The sequence below is a fragment of the Oncorhynchus keta genome, unplaced genomic scaffold (assembly GCF_023373465.1).
Source record: "Oncorhynchus keta strain PuntledgeMale-10-30-2019 unplaced genomic scaffold, Oket_V2 Un_contig_2544_pilon_pilon, whole genome shotgun sequence".
NCBI lineage: Eukaryota > Metazoa > Chordata > Actinopteri > Salmoniformes > Salmonidae > Oncorhynchus > Oncorhynchus keta.
In genome coordinates this window covers 1-10,000 of record NW_026284450.1, presented here as the reverse complement: position 1 = coordinate 10,000, position 10,000 = coordinate 1, and the positions used below count along the sequence as shown (strand labels likewise).

At 44.5% G+C, this 10,000-nt stretch overlaps 2 long non-coding RNA genes across 4 annotated transcripts; one reads left to right on the top strand and one right to left on the bottom strand.

Moving 5' to 3' along the window:
• The first annotated feature begins 3,688 nt into the window (after positions 1 to 3,688).
• Positions 3,689 to 5,331, top strand: LOC127922359 (uncharacterized). Of its 3 annotated transcripts, none has more exons than XR_008111056.1 (3): positions 3,689 to 3,718; positions 3,923 to 4,004; positions 4,847 to 5,331. It is a non-coding gene; the product is annotated as an uncharacterized LOC127922359 (long non-coding RNA). The 3 variants fall into 3 exon arrangements; XR_008111058.1 differs by lacking the exon at positions 3,689 to 3,718 and having other exon boundaries at positions 3,829 to 4,004; positions 4,847 to 4,888; positions 5,009 to 5,331; XR_008111057.1 differs by lacking the exon at positions 3,689 to 3,718 and having other exon boundaries at positions 3,829 to 4,004; positions 4,847 to 4,888; positions 4,949 to 5,331.
• Positions 5,332 to 5,743: 412 nt separating this feature from the next.
• Positions 5,744 to 7,721, bottom strand: LOC127922358 (uncharacterized). Its single transcript, XR_008111055.1, has 2 exons — positions 7,665 to 7,721; positions 5,744 to 5,924 (listed from the first exon to the last, which is right to left on the bottom strand). It is a non-coding gene; the product is annotated as an uncharacterized LOC127922358 (long non-coding RNA).
• Positions 7,722 to 10,000: the final 2,279 nt, after the last annotated feature.

The following is a 10,000-nucleotide window of genomic DNA, read 5'->3' as shown; positions in this document are numbered from 1 at the left end:
TTGGTCCATATTTAACAGATGTTATTGGTCACATACACATATTTAGTAGATGTTATTGGTCACATACACATATTTAACAGATGTTATTGGTCACATACACATATTTAACAGATGTTATTGGTCACATACACATATTTAGTAGATGTTATTGGTCACATACACATATTTAACAGATGTTATTGGTCCATATTTAACAGATGGTATTGGTCCATACACATATTTATCAGATGGTATTGGTCCATATTTAACAGATGGTATTGGTCCATATTTAACAGATGTTATTGGTCCATATTTAACAGATGGTATTGGTCCATATTTAACAGATGGTATTGGTCCATATTTAACAGATGGTATTGGTCCATATTTAACAGATGTTATTGGTCCATATTTATCAGATGGTATTGGTCCATATTTAACAGATGTTATTGGTCCATATTTAACAGATGTTATTGGTCCATACACATATTTATCAGATGTTATTGGTCCATATTTAACAGATGTTATTGGTCCATATTTAACAGATGTTATTGGTCACATACACATATTTATCAGATGTTATTGGTCCATATTTAACAGATGTTATTGGTCCATATTTAACAGATGTTATTGGTCACATACACATATTTATCAGATGGTATTGGTCCATATTTAACAGATGTTATTGGTCCATATTTAACAGATGTTATTGGTCCATATTTAACAGATGGTATTGGTCCATATTTAACAGATGTTATTGGTCCATATTTAACAGATGTTATTGGTCCATACACATATTTATCAGATGTTATTGGTCCATATTTAACAGATGTTATTGGTCCATATTTAACAGATGTTATTGGTCACATACACATATTTATCAGATGTTATTGGTCCATATTTAACAGATGTTATTGGTCACATACACATATTTATCAGATGGTATTGGTCCATATTTAACAGATGTTATTGGTCCATATTTAACAGATGTTATTGGTGCCCAGGATTACATGTATGTGTCCAGGATGACATGTATGTGCCCAGGATGACATGTATGTGCCCAGGATTACATGTATGTGTCCAGGATTACATATATGTGCCCAGGACTACATGTATGTGTCCAGGATTACATGTATGTGCCCAGGATTACATATATGTGCCCAGGATTACATGTATGTGTCCAGGATTACATGTATGTGCCCAGGATTACATGTATGTGTCCAGGATTACATTTATGTGCTCAGGATTACATGTATGTGTCCATGATTACACGTATGTGCCCAGGATTACATGTATGTGTCCAGGATTACATGTATGTGCTCAGGATTACATGTATGTGCTCAGGATTACATGTATGTGCCCAGGATTACATGTATGTGCACCAGGATTACATGTATGTGCCCAGGATTACATGTATGTGCACCAGGATTACATGTATGTGTCCATGATTACATGCATGTGCTCAGGATTACATGTATGTGCTCAGGATTACATGTATGTGCTCAGGATTACATGTATGTGTCCAGGATTACATGTATGTGTCCATGATTACATGTATGTGCTCAGGATTACATGTATGTGCCCAGGATTACATGTATGTGCACCAGGATTACATATATGTGCCCAGGATTACATGTATGTGCACCAGGATTACATGTATGTGTCCAGGATTACATGTATGTGCTCAGGATTACATGTATGTGTCCAGGATTACATGTATGTGCTCAGGATTACATGTATGTGCTCAGGATTACATGTATGTGCACCAGGATTACATATATGTGCCCAGGATTACATGTATGTGCATCAGGATTACATGTATGTGTCCATGATTACATGTATGTGCTCAGGATTACATGTATGTGCTCAGGATTACATGTATGTGCTCAGGATTACATGTATGTGCAGAGTTAATTGGATCGCATTTTGAACTAGAGTGAAATGTAGCCGTAACGAGAAACCTGTCTACTTTATGTTCTGGTGAGGTTAGGGCTGTCCATGTCCCATAACTTTCAGAAACCTGTCTACTTTATGTTCTGGTGAGGTTAGGGCTGTCCATGTCCCATAACTTTCAGAAACCTGTCGACTTTATGTTCTGGTGAGGTTAGGGGCTGTCCATGTCCCATAACTTTCAGAAACCTGTCTACTTTATGTTCTGGTGAGGTTAGGGCTGTCCATGTCCCATAACTTTCAGAAACCTGTCTACTTTATGTTCTGGTGAGGTTAGGGCTGTCCATGTCCCATAACTTTCAGAAACCTGTCTACTTTATGTTCTGGTGAGGTTAGGGCTGTCCATGTCCCATAACTTTCAGAAACCTGTCTACTTTATGTTCTGGTGAGGTTAGGGCTGTCCATGTCCCATAACTTTCAGAAACCTGTCTACTTTATGTTCTGGTGAGGTTAGGGCTGTCCACGTCCCATAACTTTCAGAAACCTGTCTACTTTATGTTCTGGTGAGGTTAGGGCTGTCCACGTCCCATAACTTTCAGAAACCTGTCTACTTTATGTTCTGGTGAGGTTAGGGCTGTCCACGTCCCATAACTTTCAGAAACCTGTCTACTTTATGTTCTGGTGAGGTTAGGGCTGTCCATGTCCCATAACTTTCAGAAACCTGTCTACTTTATGTTCTGGTGAGGTTAGGGCTGTCCATGTCCCATAACTTTCAGAAACCTGTCTACTTTATGTTCTGGTGAGGTTAGGGCTGTCCATGTCCCATAACTTTCAGAAACCTGTCTACTTTATGTTCTGGTGAGGTTAGGGCTGTCCATGGCCCATAACTTTCAGAAACCTGTCTACTTTATGTTCTGGTGAGGTTAGGGCTGTCCATGTCCCATAACTTTCAGAAACCTGTCTACTTTATGTTCTGGTGAGGTTAGGGCTGCCCATGTCCCATAACTTTCAGAAACCTGTCTACTTTATGTCACTGGTGAGGTTAGGGCTGTCCATGTCCCATAACTTTCAGAAACCTGTCTACTTCATGTTCTGGTGAGGTTAGGGCTGTCCATGTCCCATAACTTTCAGAAACCTGTCTACTTTATGTTCTGGTGAGGTTAGGGCTGTCCATGTCCCATAACTTTCAGAAACCTGTCTACTTTATGTTCTGGTGAGGTTAGGGCTGTCCATGTCCCATAACTTTCAGAAACCTGTCTACTTTATGTTCTGGTGAGGTTAGGGCTGTCCATGTCCCATAACTTTCAGAAACCTGTCTACTTTATGTTCTGGTGAGGTTAGGGCTGTCCATGTCCCATAACTTTCAGAAACCTGTCTACTTTATGTTCTGGTGAGGTTAGGGCTGTCCATGTCCCATAACTTTCAGAAACCTGTCGGCTTTATGTTCTGGTGAGGTTAGGGCTGTCCATGTCCCATAACTTTCAGAAACCCTGGTTGGAAGATTCCCTGTCATCTGAATGGAGCTCCTCTACTGTTCTCTATCTGTCCAATAAAACCAGCAAAAACACAGTTGAAAAAGCAAGGCGTTATCTGATAATGTGCTTGACTGAGGTAAATACACACCTGGTGGAATTTCACACTGAGAGCAAAGCATCATGGGAGTGTAAACATAGTGTGGGAGGAGGAGAAAGAGAGACCTGCACTAAACAGCAGCTCTGAGGTAAAGAGGAAAGTGTATGAACACAAAACACCTGACACACCCACACACAGGTCTGGATAGGTCTACACAGGTCTGGATAGGTCTACACAGGTCTACACATGCCCATACACAGGTCTGGCTAGGTCTACACAGGTCTGGCTAGGTCTACACAGGTCTGGCTAGGTCTACACACACCCATACACAGGTCTGGCTAGGTCTACACAGGTCTGGCTAGGTCTACACACACCCATACACAGGTCTGGCTAGGTCTACACAGGTCTGGCTTGGTCTACACAGGTCTGGCTAGGTCTACACAGGTCTGGATAGGTCTACACAGGTCTGGATAGGTCTACACAGGTCTGGATAGGTCTACACAGGTCTGGATAGGTCTACACAGGTCTGGATAGGTCTACACACGCCCATACACAGGTCTGGCTAGGTCTACACAGGTCTGGCTTGGTCTACACAGGTCTGGCTAGGTCTTCACAGGTCTGGATAGGTCTACACAGGTCTGGCTAGGTCTACACACACCCATACACAGGTCTGGCTAGGTCTACACAGGTCTGGTTAGGTCTACACAGGTCTGACTTGGTCTACACAGGTCTGGCTTGGTCTACACAGGTCTGGCTAGGTCTACACAGGTCTGGATAGGTCTACACAGGTCTGGCTTGGTCTACACAGGTCTGGCTAGGTCTACACAGGTCTGGCTAGGTCTACACAGGTCTGGATAGGTCTACACACACCCATACACAGGTCTGGCTCGGTCTACACAGGTCTGGCTAGGTCTACACACACCCATACACAGGTCTGGATAGGTCTACACAGGTCTGGCTAGGTCTACACAGGTCTGGATAGGTCTACACAGGTCTGGCTTGGTCTACACAGGTCTGGCTAGGTCTACACAGGTCTGGATAGGTCTACACAGGTCTGGCTTGGTCTACACAGGTCTGGCTAGGTCTACACAGGTCTGGCTTGGTCTACACAGGTCTGGCTAGGTCTACACAGGTCTGGATAGGTCTACACAGGTCTGGATAGGTCTACACAGGTCTACACATGCCCATACACAGGTCTGGCTAGGTCTACACAGGTCTGGCTAGGTCTACACACACCCATACACAGGTCTGGCTAGGTCTACACAGGTCTGGCTAGGTCTACACACACCCATACACAGGTCTGGCTAGGTCTACACAGGTCTGGCTTGGTCTACACAGATCTGGCTAGGTCTACACAGGTCTGGATAGGTCTACACAGGTCTGGATAGGTCTACACAGGTCTGGATAGGTCTACACACGCCCATACACAGGTCTGGCTAGGTCTACACAGGTCTGGCTTGGTCTACACAGGTCTGGCTAGGTCTACACAGGTCTGGATAGGTCTACACAGGTCTGGATAGGTCTACACAGGTCTGGCTAGGTCTACACAGGTCTGGATAGGTCTACACAGGTCTGGATAGGTCTACACAGGTCTGGCTAGGTCTACACAGGTCTGGATAGGTCTACACAGGTCTGACTAGGTCTACACAGGTCCGGATAGGTCTACACAGGTCCGGATAGGTCTACACAGGTCTGGATAGGTCTACACAGGTCTGGATAGGTCTACACAGGTCCATACAAGACAAAAGAACTCTGTTGCGTTACAAAATGTCCACAGGTTTTTATTCACCTCCTTTGCATTGGAATACAGTATATGGGAGAAACGTGTGTCTCAGTTCTGAAGACAGTGCAACACGAGACAAGAATCACACAAAACGAAATACTCAATGGCCCCTTCAATACACACGACAGAGATCCCAAATGTCGACCGTTGACTATCTGGGGTGCATCTCAATATTCCTCTGTTGGCATCCTCACGTTCCTCATCTCCTTTCCTTGTCTCCGAGGCGATAGCAAGCAGCCAAGTCTACCAGAAAAACTCACCAAACCGACTACTACAGCACCATCTATTGGAGACGTGGTTATTACACTCCTCAGCTGTGACGTCAGTCCATACAGCCTAGCAGCAGTGACAAACACATTGTATTCGTTCCAAATGCCGCCCTACTCACTATACAGTGCACTACTTTAGACAGAGCCCTATGGGCCCTTGTTCAATAAGTACAACACTATATAGGGAATAGTGTGCCATCTGGGAGACATATTTAACTTCTATCTAGCACAGCGAAAGCAGTCAGAGCAGACAGACAGAATAACAGAGTTTATTTGGAGGTGCTGGGTGCAGGGTGGTTGGGATGGTTGTTTCCTTTAGAGGGGGTTGGTTTCACCTCCGCCCCCTTCACAATACTCAGTCTCTTGTGGAGTTTCGTACTGGCTCGGTGAGTCACCTCTTCCTCTATCTTGTTCCTGATCGCCACCTCCAGGCCCTGGGGGAACAGCAGGGGACATGGGATTAGGGAGCAGCCACACAGATTCATTCATATACGACTTACATCATCGCCTAAAGAAAAGCATTCCTCACCTCAGGACATTTCAATGGGGGACAATCCAGGACATGTCTACATACATACATCTGCATTCATCTGCGTTTTTGTCCGTCAGAGTACAACTCATCCCTATTTTTTCGGATGAGTTGCACACGTTATAGGATGGGACAATTTCTGGGTCCTGTCTGGGTCCTGTCAGGGTCCAGGTTCTCTGAGAGGATCCCATCTGTAGACAGTGCTGACTGTATCCCAGTGCATGTTGCCTCAGATGGTATGTCCCACAGAGACAGACCGTACTGGATTCTCCTCAGATGGTATGTCCCACAGAGACAGACCGTACTGGATTCTCCTCAGATGGTATGTCCCACAGAGACAGACCGTACTGGATTCTCCTCAGATGGTATGTCCCACAGAGACAGACCGTAGTGGATTCTCCTCAGATGGTATGTCCCACAGAAACAGACCGTAGTGGATTCTCCTCAGATGGTATGTCCCACAGAGACAGACCGCAGTGGATCCTCCTCAGATGGTATGTCCACAGAAACAGACCGTAGTGGATTCTCCCTCAGATGGTATGTCCCACAGAAACAGACCGTAGTGGATTCTCCTCAGATGGTATGTCCCACAGAAACAGACCGTAGTGGATCCTCCTCAGATGGTATGTCCCACAGAAACAGACCGTAGTGGATTCTCCTCAGATGGTATGTCCCACAGAAACAGACCGTAGTGGATTCTCCTCAGATGGTATGTTCCACAGAAACAGACCGTAGTGGATTCTCCTCAGATGGTATGTCCCACAGAAACAGACCGTAGTGGATTCTCCTCAGATGGTATGTCCCACAGAAACAGACCGTAGTGGATCCTCCTCAGATGGTATGTCCCACAGACAGACCGTAGTGGATTCTCCTCAGATGGTATGTCCCTAGACAGACTGTAGTGGATTCTCCTCAGATGGTATGTCCTACATCTTGGTGGGAGTCGGGTGAAACGAGCGGCCACGTCCTGTATACAAGTGGTAGCCCCCAGCCCGTATACAAGTGGTAGCCCCCAGCCCGTATACAAGGGTAGCCCCCAGCCCGTATACAAGTGGGTAGCCTCCAGGCTGTATACAAGGTAGCCCCCAGCCTGTATAGCTGCGGTAGCTACTGTCCTATAGCTGCCGTCCCATAGCTGCCGTCCCCATAGCTGCCGGCCCCATAGCTGCCGTCCCATAGCTGCCGCCCCATAGCTGCCGCCCTATAGCTGCCGGCCCTATAGCTGCCGTCCCATAGCTGCCGCCCCATAGCTGCCGTCCTATAGCTGCCGTCCTATAGCTACCGTCCTATAGCTGCCGCCCTATAGCTACCGGCCCTATAGCTACCACCCCATAGCTACCGCCCCATAGCTGCCGCTCCTATAGCTGCCGTCCCCATAGCTACCGTCCTATAGCTACCGTCCTATAGCTACCGGCCCTATAGCTGTCGCCTCCCATAGCTGCCGCCCTATAGCTACCGTCCTATAGCTGCCGTCCCATAGCTACTGTCTTATAGCTACTGTCCCATAGCTACTGTCCTATAGCTACTGTCTTATAGCTACTGTCTTATAGCTACTGTCCTATAGCTACTGTCCTATAGCTGCTGTCCTATAGCTGCTGTCCTATAGCTACTGTCCTATATAGCTGCTGTCCTATAGCTGTCTTACCTTCTTCAACTGCTGTTGCTGTACCACTTAACCTTCTTCGGTGCGATCGACCTCCCTGTGAAACAGCAGCAACAAGTGAGGTGAGATTTGTAACCAACAATAACACCTCAGAGTAGATATTTATTGACCCCTCTTTACAAAAAACACACCGTGGTTAAAGGGGCCAAATAACACCTCAGAGTAGATATTTATTTACCCCACAAAAACACACCGTGGGTTAAAGGGACCAACAATAACACCTCAGAGTAGATATTTATTGACCCCTTACAAAAACACACCGTGGTTAAAGGGGCCAACAATAACACCTCAGAGTAGATATTTATTTACCCCTTACAAAAACACACCGTGGTTAAAGGACCAACAATAACACCTCAGAGTAGATATTTATTGACCCCCACAAAAAACACACTGTGTTGGGCCAACAATAACACCTCAGAGTAGATATTTATTGACCCCTTACAAAAAACACACCGTGGTTAAAGGGACCAACAATAACCCTCAGAGTAGATATTTATTGACCCCTTACAAAAAACACACCGTGGTTAAAGGGGCCAACAATAACACCTCAGAGTAGATATTTATTGACCCCCTTTACAAAACACACTGTGGTTAAAGGGACCATCAATAACACCTCAGAGTAGATATTTATTGACCCCTTTACAAAAAACACACTGTGGTTAAAGGGGCCAACAATAACACCTCAGAGTAGATATTTATTGACCCCCTTACAAAAACACACTGTGGTTAAAGGGGGCCAACAATAACACCTCAGGTAGATATTTATTGACCCCCTTACAAAAACACACCGTGGTTAAAGGGGGCCAACAATAACACCTCAGAGTAGATATTTATTGACCCCTTACAAAAAACACACTGTGGTTAAAGGGACCAACAATAACACCTCAGAGTAGATATTTATTGACCCCTTACAAAAAACACAGTGGCTAAAGGGGCCAACAATAACACCTCAGAGTAGATATTTATTGACCCCTTACAAAACACACTGTGGTTAAAGGGACCAAATAATAACACCTCAGAGTAGATATTTATTGACCCCACAAAAACACACTGTGGTTAAAGGGGCCAACAATAACACCTCAGAGTAGATATTTATTGACCCCCTTACAAAAACACACCGTGGTTAAAGGGGCCAACAATAACACCTCAGAGTAGATATTTATTTACCCCTTTACAAAAAAACACACCGTGGTTAAAGGGGCCAACAATAACACCTCAGAGTAGATATTTATTGACCCCCTTACAAAAACACACCGTGGTTAAAGGGGCCAACAATAACACCTCAGAGTAGATATTTATTGACCCTTACAAAAAACACACCGTGGTTAAAGGACCAACAATAACACCTCAGAGTAGATATTTATTGACCCCCTTACAAAAACACACCGTGGTTAAAGGGGCCAACAATAACACCTCAGAGTAGATATTTATTGACCCCTACAAAAAACACACGTGGTTAAAGGCCAACAATAACACCTCAGGGTAGATATTTATTGACCCCCTTACAAAAACACACCGTGGTTAAAGGGGCCAACAATAACACCTCAGAGTAGATATTTATTTACAAAAACACACCGTTTAAAGGGGCAACAATAACACCTCAGAGTAGATATTTATTGACCCCCTTACAAAACACACTGTGGTTAAAGGGACCAACAATAACACCTCAGAGTAGATATTTATTGACCCCCTTACAAAAAACACACTGTGGTTAAAGGGGCCAACAATAACACCTCAGAGTAGATATTTATTGACCCCTTACAAAAACATCAGTGGTTAAAGGGGCCAACAATAACACCTCAGAGCAGATATTTATTGACCCCCTTACAAAAACACACCGTGGTTAAAGGGCCAACAATAACACCTCAGAGTAGATATTTATTTACCCTTACAAAAAAACACACCGTGGTTAAGGGGGCCAACAATAACACCTCAGAGTAGATATTTATTTACCCCCTTACAAAACACACCGTGGTTAAAGGGACCAAAACAATAACACCTCAGAGTAGATATTTATTTACCCCCTTACAAAAAACACATCAGTGGTTAAAGGGGCCAACAATAACCCTCAGAGTAGATATTTATTGACCCCCTTACAAAAAACACACCGTGGTTAAAGGGGCCAACAATAACACCTCAGAGTAGATATTTATTACCCCCTTACAAAAAACACACCGTGGTTAAAGGGACCAACAATAACACCTCAGGTAGATATTTATTTACCCCTTACAAAACACACCGTAGTTAAGGGACCAACAATAACACCTCAGAGTAGATATTTATTGACCCCCTTACAAAAACACACCGTGGTTAAAGGG